This window comes from Callithrix jacchus, chromosome 7 (assembly GCF_049354715.1).
Source record: "Callithrix jacchus isolate 240 chromosome 7, calJac240_pri, whole genome shotgun sequence".
Classification (NCBI taxonomy): Eukaryota; Metazoa; Chordata; class Mammalia; order Primates; family Cebidae; genus Callithrix; species Callithrix jacchus.
In genome coordinates, this window is record NC_133508.1 from 133,320,059 (window position 1) to 133,336,888 (window position 16,830).

Sequence of the window (16,830 nt, forward strand, 5' to 3'; positions counted from 1 at the left end):
CTATCAGGAAGACAAACATTTACAGCTCAGTATCTATAGCGTAGTATGAAAAATATTATGGAAGCACAGAGAGAAGGGTCTAATGAGGGAGCCAGAAGATGATGGACAGGTATGATCAGAGCTGACTCCAGGAGGTGAGTACATGGCTGCTCAAATGTTCAAACATGTTTCTTAAAAAAAGTGTTTCTTAAAAGAAACACCTGTGGCATAGAACTGTACCTTGTGCCACTGAAGGAACTTTCTGCGTATCTGTGAAGAACGATGGTTCTAGGGGGAACGAAGGTGCAGTCTCTCTGCCTTTGAATAACGGTACTTACCACTGTTAGAGACAGTGGCTGCAGCAGCCCTGGGTTCCATCATTGAGATGGACACAGTCCCAAGATGAGCCCAGGGAACTCTTGGCTCAGTTCCTTCTTTTCTCGTTGGGATGTTCCTTTTCCACCCATCCAATGTTCTTCAGCAGTCTTATTCAGGTGGATGAATGATCTCAGAGGTCATAGCATTCCTATGGTCTTGGAATGTCTTTGCTTAGCAGTGGGATTTTATTCTGAGGGTTAGGAAGAATTATGAGTTATACTCATGAATAGCTATGACCTTCCTATGCAGCTAGTGGGAAACCTGAAATTACTTGGATGCATTGCTTTGCTTCTATATATGGGAAAACGGAGGCACAGGTTGGATAAGTGCCTTTTTTAGTGTCATATATTAAGTCGGTAACCAAAGTGGAAGCAGATCTATGGATTAATAATTTGGGGGTGCAATCTGCCAGACTCTGCTAGTTGGCATGGAGTCAAAGGTCGTGGCTTATAGTAACTGCAAGTTTTTAGACTTTTGTGCTTAAAATGCAGAAAAGTAGTGATATGTTAACTTCGCATGACAAGATTAATTTTCTTGTTGCTTTTGTGTGTGTGTACATGTGTTTACACATGTGTGAGGTTTTTTTGAAAGCAAAAAGACAGATTTGAGTGTATGTAATATGCTCGAATTGGAGGCTACACGTTGAGCACACTCATTTGAGGGATTGCCTAATTATTCCCTCTAGTAAGCCCTCTGAGGTTTTTATTTTGTTTGAACATTTGAGCACCCATAACAACTTCCAGCTGACAGTAAGAAATTACTGACTGTCATATACAGCATTTCCCCTTTATCTGCAGTTTTGCCTTCTGTGGTTTCAGTTACCTGCTGTCTACTGAAGTCCGAAAATATTAAGTGGAAAATTCTAGAGATAAATAATTTATAGATTTTTAGTTGTGTGCTGTTCTGAAATCTCATGCTGCCCTTCTCCGTCCTGCCTGGAATGTGAATCGTTCCTTTGTTCAGGGTTCCACGCTATGCCCCCCACCTGCTAGTCACTTAGTAGCTGTCTTGGTTATCAGATCATTGAGTGTCTAGGTGGTATGGCGGTGCGTGTGTTCAAGTTACCCTTATTCTACTTAATAATGGCTCCAAGTGCAAGAGTAGTGATGCTGGCTTATTGTTAGAATTGTTCTATTTTATTAGTTATTGTTGTTAATCTCTTACTGTGCCTAATTTATAAATTAAACTTTCTCATAGGTATTTATGTATAGGAAAAACTTACTTCTATAGGGTTTGGTACTATCCAGGTTTCAGTCATTCACTAGAGGTCTTGGAATGTATCTCTGGCAGATAAGGGGGAACTACTATATCAAGTACTTTGAAGATAATACCTTATTCTCTGTTCTTGGCTTTTATAGGAAGATGGGGGAGTATCTCCAAGTGCTACCACTTAATTTTTATGTATAGGGAAGCAAGCCCATGTAAATAAAACACCTTGCCCAAGGAGCTCAGTGCCCAAGAAACATCTGGCCAGTGTTTTGTAAGGCCCAGGATGGAGTAACCTCTGTGATAACACATATGCCATCACAGAGTTCCTGGCTTGCTTGTAATTGCAGTAAGAGGTTGTAACTTGAGAGAAGGTGGCAGAAGACCAGCTTAAAATCATCAAGGAACTCTTCCCCCACATGCTGGATTTTAAGTGGCCTCCTCCACCTAGGCCACAGCAGGCTGAATTGAAACCCATTTATCATCACATGGAGAAGAGCATTTCCACATCACTTTGAAAAAGAATGGCATGATTGGGGTAGGGAAGGCTTTACCCTGGATTGCCTTCAGTGTTATTGAGCAGTTTAGTTGCTCTGAGAAAAGATCTCCCCAGCCAAGAAGCGGCACTGTTTAAATCTCACTCAGGAGTTCTACTGTTTAAATTTGAATCCAGCTTGTCTTGAGCTCCCTGATGTGGGTACTCAAGAAATATTTGTAAATTTATTCATTTCTTTAGGTGAAGTGATTGTCCTCCCTATTTGATCTCTTTAAAATGCAGACTCCCTGGAGACATAGCACACTAAACTACTAATATTTATACCTTAGAGGCAAGAGGTTTGTAACATTTTTTTTTCTTCCCCAATAAGAGAACATTTGAGCAGCAAAAAGGTATCGAAGTGCGAGGTGTTAAAAATGGGGAAAAATTTAGTTCTACCTCCAATTTGGAGCCTAGTAGTAGTGGTATGGTTAAAATAGATGATTGATTGGCCAGATCCACTGAGGCTGCGGTTGGGTGCTAGGGCCCTGAGACCTGGAACTTCAGACAAGGAGGTGTAAGGTGAGAAGAGAGAACAGGAACAGGGTAAGAGATGCTGTTTAGTCTGGGTCCTCTGAGGAGGAGATGCCCAGGCTGGATTAGACAGATGAGATTTATTGGCAGAAATGCCTATGAGGGAACATAGGAAGCTGGGAGAGCCATTAGACTATGATGTAGGTCTGAACCTTGTGAATAAGAAAGGGAAGGAAATAAAGCTGGGTAGAAGAGTCTTAAGTTGAAGGAGAGTGGAAGGTGCCTGTCAGAAGAATCTCCTATCTTCCAGGGATGGCCCTGCCTTAATGTTCCTGCTGCGGTCAGGTGCTGGCTGGGAGCAGGTGGTAGGAAGTGAGGCCTCCATGTGAGTGTGGTGATAGATTTCAGAGAGCAGCCACTGGACCTATTGCTCAATTTTGCACCTTGCCAGCAGAGATCTGAGGGGTTCACTGTAATGCCAGTGTTTTCTATAGACAAGGAAAGCCTGCTTGGAGCTCCTGCCGGGTGTGGACCACATGGTGTGGAATTGAGCTGCCAGGGTCATAGCATGTGTTTGGAGGAGCCAAAAGGGAAATGAAGACACACGCATTCTATCGTGAGATGCCGTGTTATGTAGTAGAAAGACGTTTGGCAGAATGTTATTGGCTCAACTTTTAGTTCTGCTGGTTACCAGCTGCATGGTCTCAAAAATGGTGCTTTGGACCTGTGAACCTCAGTTTCCCATTAATAAAATGAGAATAATATCACTGATTGCAGGATGATGTCTGTAACGTGCCTTGCACAACGCCTGCCACAGAGCAGCCACTCCATAAGAGGGAAGCTATTTGTGGTTCTCTTACAGGATTGACCAGATTTTGTTTGCCCAACCTCTTTTGTTTTCAAATGTGCTTAAATATGCTTTTGAGATATTTAAAATGCACTTAAATATGCTTTTAGGTGCATCCGTTGTTATATTTTAGAAGATGATCCCAAGCAAGACTGTAGTTGTGTAGGGAAGCCTGGCTAAGAACTCTAACATGTGAACAAATTCATTTTCTATGTCAGCATGCCCTAAGGCTGATTTGATTTGGGACCACATCTGAAATTTAGCAGAAGCTATTATATTTGGCAGTCACTTTTTTTGTACACATGTTCATGATATCTTTTAACATGTCAGAATGATTAAGTTGTTTCTGCAAGAGGACTGGCATGGGGTAGCAAAAAGAGCATTAGGCAGAAATCAAAAGGTAATGATAAGCCATTTGCGTAAAGTGCTTTACCATTTATAAGGTGCTTTAAAAGAGTTGGGCTTCAGGGTATAGTGGATATTAGCATCTCATGTCACAGATATGGAAACTGAAGTACAGAAAACTCGAGTATGCATAAGAAGGTCTATGCTATGCATGCTGTAGAGGACATGGAGAAATTAGAAACTTGTGATGAACAGTCTTTCAGGAGAGGGTCAGTGCACTTGACTTACAGCATGTCAGAGAAAGAAGAAGCATAGGTCTCAGATGGGGATGGAAGATACACCCTTTGCTCGTCACTGGACTGGAACCCTTGGCTGCAAAAATTCTCAAAATTTGCTTAAGAGGAAGCTACAAAAGGTGACATTATGAAAAACGACTTAATGTGCCTTTAGGCAAATGCAAGTTTCATTTAAAGGGCTATTTCTTGGAAAATAAGGATAATGGCTATGCCAGTTATTTGCCCATTTGCTCGCCATTCCATTCCCTGCTCTGCTCTGCCTTGCTTTCTGTTGCAGGGAACTACATTTCTCAGGCTGCCTCATCTTTCAGCTTGAAAAGAGGTTTGGCTAGTGAGCAGCACTGGCAAAAGACCAGAGGGCAGGAGGAGGGGGCCAGTGCAGCTCTTCCTTCTGTCTGCTTTGGGCAGCTCCCCAGGCAGCAACTGAGTCTCTGCTATGGCTTCAGTTTTCACTCAACAGACCCATCATGGCTCCAGGTTCTGCCAGGTGGTTCTATCTTTTCCCTTTGTCCCTCCAATTTAGGGGAGGTGGTAGCTTCCTGTTGTTGCTAATCTCTGGTTTGCTTCTCTGCCCTTCGCTGTAGACTCCTAATCTCTTCAATTACCTATATAATCAATTCCCTGTATTAAATAAGCAACGGGGAGAGGACTCCTTATTCAATAAGAGATGCTGGAATAACTGGCTAGCCATATGCAGAATAAAACTGGACTCCTACTTTCACAATATACAAAAATTAACTCAAGATGAATTAAAGGTATAAATGTAAAACCTCAAACTATAAGAATCCTAGAAGATAACCTAGGAAACACCATTCTGGACGTGGGCCCTGGGAAAGAATTTATGACTAAGTCCTCAAAAGTAACTGCAACAAAAACAAAAATTGACAAGTGGGACCTAATTAAATGGAAGAGCTGCTGCACAGCAGAAGAAACTATCAACAGAGCAAACAGACAACCTACAGAATGGGAGAAAATATTTGCAAACTATGCATCCAACAAAGGTTTGATATCCAGAATCTAGAAGTAATTTAAATAACTAAGCAAAAACAACCTCATTTTAAAAATGGGCAAAAGACATGAGCAGATACGTTCAAAAGAAGACATACAAATTGCCAAAAAACATTACAAAAAATCATCACTAATCACCAGAGAAATGCAAATTAGAACCACAATGAGATACCAACTCAGACCCATCTGTATGGTTATTATTAAAAAGTCAAAGAAAAAAACAAAAACAGATGTTGATGAGGTTGAAGAGAAAAAGAAACACTTATATCCTGTTGGTGGGAATGTAAATTAGTTCAGCCACTGTGTAAAGCAGTTTGGAGATTTCTCAAAGAGCTTAAAACAGAACTACCATTTGACCCAGGAATCCCATTATTGGGTATATATTCAAAAGAAAACAAATCATTCTACCAAGAAGACACATGCATTCACATGTTCTTCATAGCACTACTTATAATAGAAAGGCATGGAATCAATCTAGGTGCCCATCAGTGGTGGATTGGACAAAGAAAACCATGTACATACACACTGTGGAATACTATGCAGCCATAAACAAGGATGAAATAATGTCCTTTGCAGCAACATGAATGCAGCTGGGAGCCATTATCCTAACTGAATTAACACAGGAACAGAAAACCAAATACTGTATGCTCTCGCTTATAAGTGGGAGCTAAATATCAGGTACTCATGGATATCAAGATGGCAATGACAGACACTGGAGATACTAGAGCAGGGAGGGGTGGGACAAGGCTTGCAAAACTAACTGTTGAGTACTATGCTCAGTACCTGAGTAAAGGGATCATATGTACTCCAAACCTCTGCATCACACAATATGTCCAGTTAACAAATTGCACATGTACCCCCGAATCTAAAATAAAAGTTGAAAAAAAAAAATCTAGAGTAGATTTTCTTTCTGATTGGATCTTGGCTGATACAATACCTAGTGTTTATTGAGTTATCAGCATGTACTCTGAATTTTTTTATATCACCTCACTGAATCCCTATGACTCATATAACTATAAGTAGGCATCATTCTAATTGTCTCAGTTTACAGATGAGAGATGAGACATCTGGAGCCCTAAGGCATGATATGTCAAGCTCAAGGTCAAACAACTGAGTAGCTGTGGTGGGACTGGGAACCAGGTGCTCAGGTTGACCACTTATCACACTGCCTCTTGATCACAGCCTCAGAAAGCAGCTGAAAGAGGTGAGCTGCTCCGCACTTACACTCAAGGGCTTTGCCTTGCCTTCTAGAGGTGATATGGATGCACGTGGAGCTGTACAGTGTGTCTTTAAACCTTTAAAACAGTTAAGCATTTTCATTTCATCTTTCATTTCTTATTTAAAAAGTAACATGAACTCATAGAAGAGATTTCAGAATCGCTCACAATAATAACCTTCACATAGCAATCATTATTAATATCTGGACATTTTTCTTCAGGTTTTATTTCGTATGGGGAAACTATCTTGGAAACTTTTTTTTGCATCATGTGATTTTGAAAGAGAAAGTTGACTGTGATCAGGGAGTATGCCTTGTGAATATAAGTATCTGAAAAGAGAAACTAATGTATAATAAAAATGTTGTGCTCTACTGACTACATTGCCCTGAAAGTTCACTAGCATGAGAAACTGTAGATATTTGCCCAGGTGGACCTAAGGTTAAAGAGGAAGTGTAAAATCAGCGAAACTCAGGCTCTGTGTATACCCTGGAAATGTGCCTACTAAATCTTATTCAGTATGTGTCAGCCTCCTTACATTTTGGTTTTCCCAGAAGATGACTTTGGGATGAAATATTGGAGGTCTTTCGACTGGAACAAAACATTCTCTATTTGTTATACCAATAATGCTTTAACGTCTTGCATTTTACTAGTATTCTCCACCTGAATTCTCCCCATCCACCTAAAAAAGCAAAAACCAGCAATAATTCAAACCCTCGGAGGTACATTATGAAAAACATGTGCAGCAGAATGGCTGTATGCTAAGGCAGGCACCCAGGGATGAAATCCCAAATTTTATTCCCTGAACTCTGTCATGTGGCGGGTGGTTCACTCCATGTTTCCCGTGCTTCAGTGTTTCCAATTGAGGAGAGGCCAGTGGATGATATATCTGGCAGGTACTTTTATAAAGGCATTGTGAAAATGTAGAGGATTCTAGGAGGGACTCTGCTTAACACTTATGCCCTATTTCAGGTTGGGCTCAGAGTTTGAGTCCTAGCAGTGAACCATGATTTAGAGGCAGTGACTTGGGATGGTTTCATGAGCTTAAGGGTTTGATGTGAATTTTTTTTTCTAAATTGCAAATGTTTGTGTCTATTCATCAGTCTTGAGAACTCCGTTGGTCCTATCGTAGGTAGATTTTCTCTCTGTCCTACAACTTTTAGCTTCCTCTATAATTACCTTGTTTACTTATTCCCTCTTAACTATTACTTTGCTGTAATGTTTACAATAAGAAAGATGATAAAGGCAGCCAGAGGAACCTGCCTGGCTGGGGTATGGAGTGGATTCTCACCAGTAACATGAGGAAAGGGTACAGCTGTTTGCTCTTCTGTAGGAGAAAGAGAAGGAGAAGAAAAGGAGGAGGATGAGTGAGAACAGGGCGTAAAGGCATCACAGAATCCAAACCCGCAAGTGGGAATCAGAGGCATCTATTTGACCTGGCGATAACTAAAGGAGACTGATCATGATAGCAGTATGCTTTGTTCCAAGAGCCTGTGTAATTGAAATGATGAGGGTAAGCTTGGAAAATGGAAGGAACCAGCTGCATTCTCGTTGTGGCAAATAAAGATCCTATGAGGAGCCGTATTTAAGCCTGGGATCAAGCAATTGGAACAAAGTTCTTGATTCCGGCTTTGACTGTGTTAGTGTACTGTAATCTCCGGCACTAAATAAAAAAGCCTTTGGAGAGAACATGCCTCCAAATAAAACAATTTTATCATTCTCTGGGGTCATGGGGGAAGATTTATTAGACCAAAATCTCATGAAACAAGGACAGCACTTAGGATGGTTCCTCTGAAAGAATGAAATGCAAAGAAACAGTTTCTAAGACCCCACGATTCCTGAGTTATTAGCATGTTTTTGAGGTTCTTTATAATTTCATGTTCAACTTTGTTTTGTATTATGGATACAAATACATTTTTATATCTGCTACTTTTTTGTCTGTCTGTATCATTCTTTTCATGATTGTTCCCAGTGAATGTGTTATGAGCTGATGTATTATGTCTGGCATAATGGACATCTATTGTTTGGGAGACCAAGAACTCCCTTTTCTTCATTCTCTTCATTACGGGACAGCATGCCTCTATGACAGACACTGTACGTGTCCACCAAAACCTTTCTCTTCCTCCTGGGCATCATGTGGAGAGGAGCCACCTGATCAGGACTGTGCCATGAGTGAAAAATAAACTTTGACACGTTAAGCCACAGAGAGCTAGGCGTTTATCAATTTGCAGTAATTAGTATTACCCTGACTTAAACACCTTTTATTCTGGGAACTGCTTTTCTCCATTCATGTAGATTCAGCAGGGAAAGCCATGGTTTTAGAGTCCATGTCTCGACCCCATTTTAACAAATACTTTGTTAATTCAGGGGTGGCTCACCCTGAATCTGAATGTGATTTTGGGCCAACCAAATAGAATTTTAGAATTCAAACCAAGAAAGACAGTCAATTTCTCTTGAGAAGTGGAAAATGTAAGATGTTAAACTTAGGCAACCATCAAGAGAACCAGTCTAAAAGTGAGAAAAAGCAAAGATGAAAAAAGGAGATGGGAAGGAAGGAGGAAGACAGAAAGGAAGAGAAATGGAAGCAGGAAGAGAGACAGATTTTCCTTTTAAGTCTCTGAATATCCTTTTGTCCACGTATCTCTCTGCCCTTCCCATGGTTTAGATGGGATGGTACCTAATGTCTTTCCAATACATTCCCATTTGTCACCTCAGCTAGTTTAGGTTGATTTCTGCTATTTGTGACCAAAAGAGTCATGACCAATACATGTCATAAGAGATTACTTATTACATTGTAATATAGAACTGAAGTCCATCATAATAGATATCCAGATAATCCCCCATGCATATATATGATGGTCAAGGAAATATAGAAGCAGGAATATAGAAATAGCAGGCTTTTATGTTCAAAAGCTTATAATATAGTTTGGAAAACAAATACATACTATATAAACCAATGCCAGAATCCATGATAAAAAAGGAAAGACTGCAGGGGAATTTTTAGGTATTTGGCATAGAAAGTAACAATCTTGAATAGGGAAGGAGGACTTGCTAGAGTCACGGGGAACTGCTTGAGGAGAAAGGCTTGATTAAGGTATTTCTCTCTCATCGAAGATACCAACAGTTAAAACTGTTTTTAAGTAATGGGAGAAAAAGATTAGTAAAATCTAATCTTAAACAAAGGTTGAAAGTACATAAAAATATATCTTAAAATGACTCAACTAACAATTTATAGAGCCATGTCTAGGGGCACTCATAAGCCAGCAAAGAACAAGATTTCATTTCCACCATTCTTTGCCTTGTTCTTTAAGTTTCAGAAATACTGAGCTGCTGAAAGTTCTCTTGTCCAGACATAATTTACCTGCTCAGCCTGCTTTTTCCCTTGGGAGATGCCTTCCAACCACAGGAGCTGCTGAAGAGACAGGTGCAAACAGCCATGCTCATGGTGGACCATTCTGGCCACAGCTGATTGGACCAGAAGTGATCACCTGACCCAAGCTGACCCAATCGTATGACCTTCCTCTATATAGTTTGAACCAGGAGGGGTAGCAGTGTTAAGGCTGTGAAAATAGGGCTAATTCTACTTCCAAGTAGCCCAATCCATAAATGTCACAGTTATGAGAATAGGCAGGTAGAGGAAATGGATTACCAGAAAGGAGAATGGGGCAGACGTTTAGGTTGAAATGGACATGGGAGTTTGTGTGGTACTAGTCCTTGGTCTTACTACCTCAAATTAGTTTCCTTACTATTCCCTTCAGACGTTTAGGTTGAAATGGACATGGGAGTTTGTGTGGTACTAGTCCTTGGTCTTACTACCTCAAATTAGTTTCCTTACTATTCCCTTCAATACTAACAGTAACCTTCCTTTTTTACTTGAGCTTCTTAGAGTTGGTGTCTGCTTTTCACAGACAATCCCTGATAAGAGTGTTGCCAAATATTGATACAATGTGTTTTGTTCCTGTGCACACATTTCTCCTGCCTGCGGTAACTCTGCACATTCTCTTCTCCAGCTCACTCTGTTCGTTTCTGAAAACCCAGCTCAGCAGTCAGTCCCCTTCTGTGGAGGGTTTTAAGCTATTTATTGAAGAATAGATCGCTCATAGTAAGGAAGCAGAGGGACTTTCAGTTAGGGGTGGGTAATGGGAGCCAAGCAACAGAGAAGGGGCGTGTACAGGAGCAGGGCAATGAGGAGAAGGATCAAAACAGAGGCTTGTTTATGATAGAGAATAGATGGGAGAACAGCCTTCAAGTATTTCTGCAGGACAGAGATTTGTGATGTGGGCGCCATTTTGTCTGAAGGCAAAGGGCTCGCCATGTACTGGATACCGCAGAGAGGTCACACTGTAATTTATCCCAGCCAAGAAAGAAGCTGTAGCGATTCCCAGGTATCAGTAATAACCCATTTCTGTAGCACTGAGAGGTTCAGCTCAAGACAGAGGACCACCCAGACGTACCACAAATGTTTCTGCTAGAATTCAAATAAATCACATTTGCAGACACTATAGTGCTTCACATCAGGGGTGAGAAGGGTCTGTGCAAAATAGTGTAAGCTCTGAGGGGCTGGGAGGAGCAGTTCCCCACATTGCCAAGGAGGGCCATAATGAAGACTGTCTTCCTGCTGGGAAGCACCAGAACGCGTTTATTGATTGGAGGTGAATGCAGTGAATGCAAAGTTGGGGAGTTTTGCAGTTTAATCCGACATCTGTCATTCTTGGAGGAATGAACAGTTCAAAGTAAAACCTCATCCATATTGATGTGTAAGAAGAACTCTGGGCTAGGAAAAATGGGGCCCATGAGATCAGGACTGGGAGAGCTAAGGCAGAGCAAAGGTCTTCCCAGTAGCTGTTCATGACACACGGACCGAGTGAATTGCCTTGTTGGAAGAATTAAGGAAATGATATACTGAAGCAGCTAATATAATGTCTGGCTCAAAATGGAGATTGAAAAGACATTAGCTCTCTTCTTTCAAATCGGAAATGTAGGGGAAGCTTTGGAAGCAGACTTCTGACTGCTAGAGAAGAAAATTAGAAAAAATAGGGGGAAAAAAGAGGTGTGTTTCTGGTGTGCAGAGAAGTTGAATTTTTCATTTGGGGAGAGGTGTTTTTTCGGTGGGGAGGAGGGAGTGGAGATGGAGTGCCTACTTTATTATTATTTTTATCCCTCAGCTTTGCGGGTGGTGGAGAGAATATCAAGACCTAGGCTCCCCTGATCTCCCTGCATCCCCGTCGTTTTTGGCAATGTCGCTAATCGGCCCAGCAGCCTGAATCCACACGTCCCAGCGTCCAGGTTCTGCAAGGTGCAGCTGGTCTCGGGCCCTGTCTCAGGTAAGTAATGGGCACTTTGGGCTGCAATTTCTATTCCTGAATAGGCCTCCTATCTCAGAGTCATGCTTCAACAAACACTCAATTAAAAGGAAAAAACCTCTGGGTGATGGAAGGCACCCTATTACTGAGAAGCAGGGGATGTTTACTGAAGAAAGCGACTTCTCCCTGGTTACTGGTAGCCGAGGGAAGATTTATGAGCCAGTTTGTCCCACAGCGATCAAACCTGAAATGTGAAGTTTAAACTAGCACATTTTTTTAATCAACAAAACAAACTAGGCCATGGGAGTTGCTTAGAATTAGGAATTAGGCAAAGCAGTGGAGTGTTAAGGCCACGGTTAAAAAGGAGCTGGGCCTAGGGTGGTTCTGCTCTCAAAAGACACTAAACTGAGCGCCAGACACCTGCAGATGAGAAGTCAATGTTAGTTTTTATTAAAGGTTCACTCACAGCTCATGACTGTGATCTGAAAAAATACATTTTCTTTTCAGAATACAGAAGTAATCAGAATTTATTCACGTGGCTGACTGAGAGTTTTGACACCAAAGGGCAATCCTGTCTGATTGATACCACTCAAACGGCAATATTGTTTGAAGAAATGTAGTTAGAGAGATGGCAATTTAAAGGCTGTAAGAAGTTACAGGAAAAGTGAGTGTAACATTCCATACCGATTTCTGACGTGCGATACTACATGGTGTTGAATTGCCAGAAACTTGTCAATTGGGTTTCCTAGAGATTGAGTATCTGAAAGGAAAGGGAAGAGGGAATGTGGTTTTCAGACACCTTAAAAACATCACAGTAAGCCATTTTTTATTCCCCCCGGACTAGTCCTTGTGGTAAATGAAGGCTTTGGTATCTGAGACTCTGGAATGTTAATAAACCATAATCATTTCTTTCAAGTGGTTTACTTTGAGAAGGCTTTTTTTTTTTCTGGCTGGGTGTGGTGGTAATCTCAGCAATTTGGGAGGCCAAGGTGGGCAGATCACTGGAACCCTGAAGTTGGAGACCAGTCTAGACAACATAGTGAGACCTGGTCTTTATGAAAAATACAAAAATTATTCAGGTGTGGTGGCCAGCATCTGTAATCCCAGCTACTCAGGAGGCTGAGGTGGAAGGGTCGCTTGAGCTGGGAGGTTGAGGCTGCAGTGAGCTGTGGTTGCACCACTGCATTCAAGCCTGGGTGACAAGAGTGAGACCCTGTCTCAAAAAACTAAAAAAATACTTAAAAATGAAAACAAGCCAACAAATAACAGTTTTTTTTTTTTTTTTTTTCAAATAGAGGTTTGCGAATAGAGACTTTAAATTACTCCTGTACCCTTGGCCCCAAGGAAGGCTCTCCAGACAGAAAGTTGCCTGCAAGTCCTGGTGCTAGATTTTGAGTATGACACTGCTCTTCACTACTCTGTCCCAAGAAATCCAGCATTGCCCATGGCATACCTTCTGAAGAAAGACTTTGGGGTAAAGAAACTACAAAAATGTAGGTGGGGGAGTATTAAGATTTGTAATAGTCACTTAAGAATCCTCAACATGTTTTTTTCATTGGCTAAAACCAAAACAAGGTAATACACGACACCTGTGATCACGCTAAAACTAAAAGTCACAGGTGCCCCACTGTTAAAGCAAGAGGTCACGCAGCAGGGGCGTTCCTGTGGGTGCGCGGCCTGGGAGACTAACAGAGAAGAATCACCCAGGAGGTAAAACAGCACAGCATTCAAAGAGCAAGAGGCACACAAGTCCAGGTGGAAACTGCCAGTGAAACAGTCTTCTCAGAATGCCCGGATTTTAGAGAGCACAACTGGGAAGTTACTGTGAGTTGGAGACCTCATCAGCCTCCTTCCTTGTCTCTGCCCTTTCTGACCTTCTTGCATCAGCCATCCGTGCCACACTGAGTGCTGGGCCTGGGGGGATAAGATGGGGAATATACGCACCCAGTTTCTGTCCTTAGGGGGCTTAGAGAAGAATGAGGATGAGAGATAAACCCAAGTAAATAGCATACAAATAGCATAATTGCCAACTGTGATAAAGCACTGTGAAGAAAGCAATTAAAGTTCTGATTGGAAGGTAACAGGAGTGTAAACTGCCTTTCCTAGGGTGGTCAGGAAGTATTTTGGATGGACTAACATATAAGCAGAGATCTGTAAGGAGCAGGGAGGATTTTTTTTTTTTTTTGAGACGGAGTTTCGCTCTTGTTACCCAGGCTGGAGTGCAACGGCGCGATCTCGGCTCACCGCAACCTCCGCCTCCTGGGTTCAGGCAATTCTCCTGCCTCAGCCTCCTGAGTAGCTGGGATTACAGGCACGCGTCACCGTGCCCAACTAATTTTTTTGTATTTTTAGTAGAGACGGGGGAGGATTTTAAAGTTTGCAGCGGGTAGAGAGGTTGGGGAAGTACTGAAAGAAAGCAGTGTGGTTGGAGAACGGAACACAACTGCAACAAGGAAACAAAATGGAATCAAAGACAAGAGAAGGTTTGCCGTCAGACGTGGTGACGAGTTCAGTTTGATCCCTCACCCTCTATCTTCATGATCTCTTCAGACCTCCTCGACTTCCCTTGGAAAGCCCTGGCCTCTTTGAATTACAGGTAATGGAAACCCACACCCAACTAACTTGAGCAGGGAAGGGAAGTTACTGTACTATGAGCGTGTCAGGGTGCAGCTGGCCCGTGGATGGCTGGGGCCAAGGGATATGGGCATCAAGATTCACTTTCTCTTCTCCTGTGGTTCTTCTTCATTGTCCAGCAGACAGGTCTTGGCCTACCACAGTGGAACAGTGTTTCCAGTAGCAACTGGGTTTCTATCTTTCCAAATTTGCCACCAGACAGCAGGGAGCAGTCTTCCCTTATTCCCAGTTTGGTGCATGGTTGGTGAGGGACTCTGTTTTCCTTGGCTTGGGTCACATTCCCATCAAGGAGACAGGGTGCTGTGGGCGGCGGCAGCATGGGGGAAGGAGCAACTCCCTTGCAGATGTGGGACACTCCACATGCCTGCCTGCTGTGAGGGTGTCAATATGAGTGAGAAAAGGTAAAGGGGTGTGTGTGTACATGTATCGTGAGATTGTGTGTGTGTATATGTAGATGTGTGCATGTGTATGTGTGTGTGAATGTATGTATGTGTGACTGTATATGGGAGTACATGGATGTGTGTACATTTGAACATATATATGTTGAGTGTTATGGATAAAATTGTGTCCCCCTAAAACTCCTATGTTGAAAATGCAGCCCCTAATACCTTAGAATTCAACCTTATTTGGAGAGAGGTCTTTGTAGAGATAATCAAGTTCAAAGGCGACATTAGGGTGGGCTGTAATCCCATTAGCTGCTGTCTTTATAAAAGGGGAAATTTGGACACAGAGCCACTCAGAGAGGGAAGAGGTTGTGAAGAGACACTGGTAGAAGATGGCCATCTACAAGCCATGCAGAGAGGTTGGGAACAGATCCTTCCCTCACAGCCTTTAGGGAATCAACCTCGCCGACACCTTGACTTCTGCCTTCTGGCCTCCAGAACTGTGTGGGACAGCACATTTCTGTTGTTGAAGCCAACTCAACTGTGGTACTTTGTTACGGCAGTTCCAGCAGATGCATACCATGAGTGTGTGTGTGATTGTGGGCATCTGAGTGTCAATGTCAATGTGTGTGTAGACTGGGGGTTGCCCTGGTCATAAATCTAAAGATGGCCATCATATCCCTTCTTTTCTTTGCTTATCCAATATTACTCACATTTTGAGGCCTGTAACAAATCCCCCCTCTTTCGTGACATCTTTCACAGGTTCTCAGTGCTCCAGGTGCAATTCTCGCTGCCACCAATTAATAGTGTGATTCATGGTGACCTTGAGGGAAACAACCTTCCTCATTAATCTTGGGATCCCTGGTATTTGTCATATGGCCCAGCATGTAGTAAGTACTCAAATAATATTTGGTTGCTTCACTTAACCTTCTATTTTTTTTTTTACTGTGAGATAAATGTAGAAAATTGCACAAAACAAGACTTTACAGCCCAGTGTTTTATCACAAAGTGAATATATGTGTGTCTACTACATAGAGCAAAAAAATACAGTCACCAGCACTCAGAAAGCCCCTTATTCTCTGCGCGTCCTCTTCCAGTGATTTTACCTTCCTTGCCCCTTGAGGGTAACTACTCCCCTGATTTTTATGGCCATTACTTCCATGGCTTTCTTTTTTATTTTTATTTTGAGATGGTGTCTCACTCTGTCACCAGGCTGGAGTGCAGTGGCACAATCTTGACACACTGCAACCTCTGACTCCCTGGTTCAAGCAATTCACCTGCCTCAGCCTCCCGAGTAGCTGGGATTACGGGCATGCGCCACCATGCCCAGCCAATTTTTGTATTTTTAGTAGAGACGGGGTTTCACCATGTTGGCCAGGATGGTCTCGATCTCCTGATCTCGTGATCCATCTGCCTTGGCTTCTCAAAGTGTTGGGATTACGGGCATGTGCCACCATCCCCAGCCAATTTTTGTATTTTTAGTAGAGACGGGGTTTCACCATGTTGGCCAGGATGGTCTCGATCTCCTGATCTCGTGATCCATCTGCCTCGGCTTCCCAAAGTGTTGGGATTACGGGCATGTGCCACCATGCCCAGCCAATTTTTGTATTTTTAGTAGAGACGGGGTTTCACCATGTTGGCCAGGATGGTCTCGATCTCCTGATCTCGTGATCCATCTGCCTCAGCCTCCCACAGTGCTGGCATTACAGGCGTGAGCCTCCGCGCCCGGCTTCCTTGGCTTTCTTTATAGTTAGGTACCTAAGTTGCATCCTTAAATCTCATAGTTCAGTTTGCTTGGTCAATAATGAAAAGGAGTTCAGCTTTGCCAGGAATCAAGAAAATACACATTAAAAGCATGAGGTAATAACACCACACACACAGCAGAATGACAAAACTTAAAATGGCTGGTAAGAGTGATGTTAAAAATAAAAAATTGCAAAAACAGCTGAGAATATGTATTTACTTTGGAAAAGTTTGTCATCATCTCAAGTTGAATAACAAAACTGTGTGCAATGTGTCCCCAAGACACGTTTATGAATATTCCTAGCAATATAATTCATAATAATGAGGTGATGGAAAAAATCACATTGTGTTTTTTGCTTGCCGTGATCTGATTACTATTGATATTGAAACTTCGCATGGTTCTTTGTCTTCATGGCAGGGATTCTTAGTATGTTTTGAAGTCCACCTGCAGAGATTCCTGGTAGACATCTAAGTGAAGATGTCAC

The 16,830-nt window shown here is 42.2% G+C and overlaps 1 long non-coding RNA gene across 1 annotated transcript in view; it reads left to right on the plus strand.

Annotated features, from left to right (window-relative positions):
• The window catches only part of LOC118143038 (uncharacterized), a 36,216-nt gene that overhangs the window by 11,205 nt on the left and 8,181 nt on the right, over positions 1-16,830 (plus strand). The window contains exons 2-4 of the long non-coding RNA XR_004727082.3: positions 11,448-11,606; positions 12,881-14,181; positions 15,365-15,492. This is a non-coding gene — a long non-coding RNA (uncharacterized LOC118143038). The remainder of the gene's footprint in view (positions 1-11,447; positions 11,607-12,880; positions 14,182-15,364; positions 15,493-16,830) is intronic.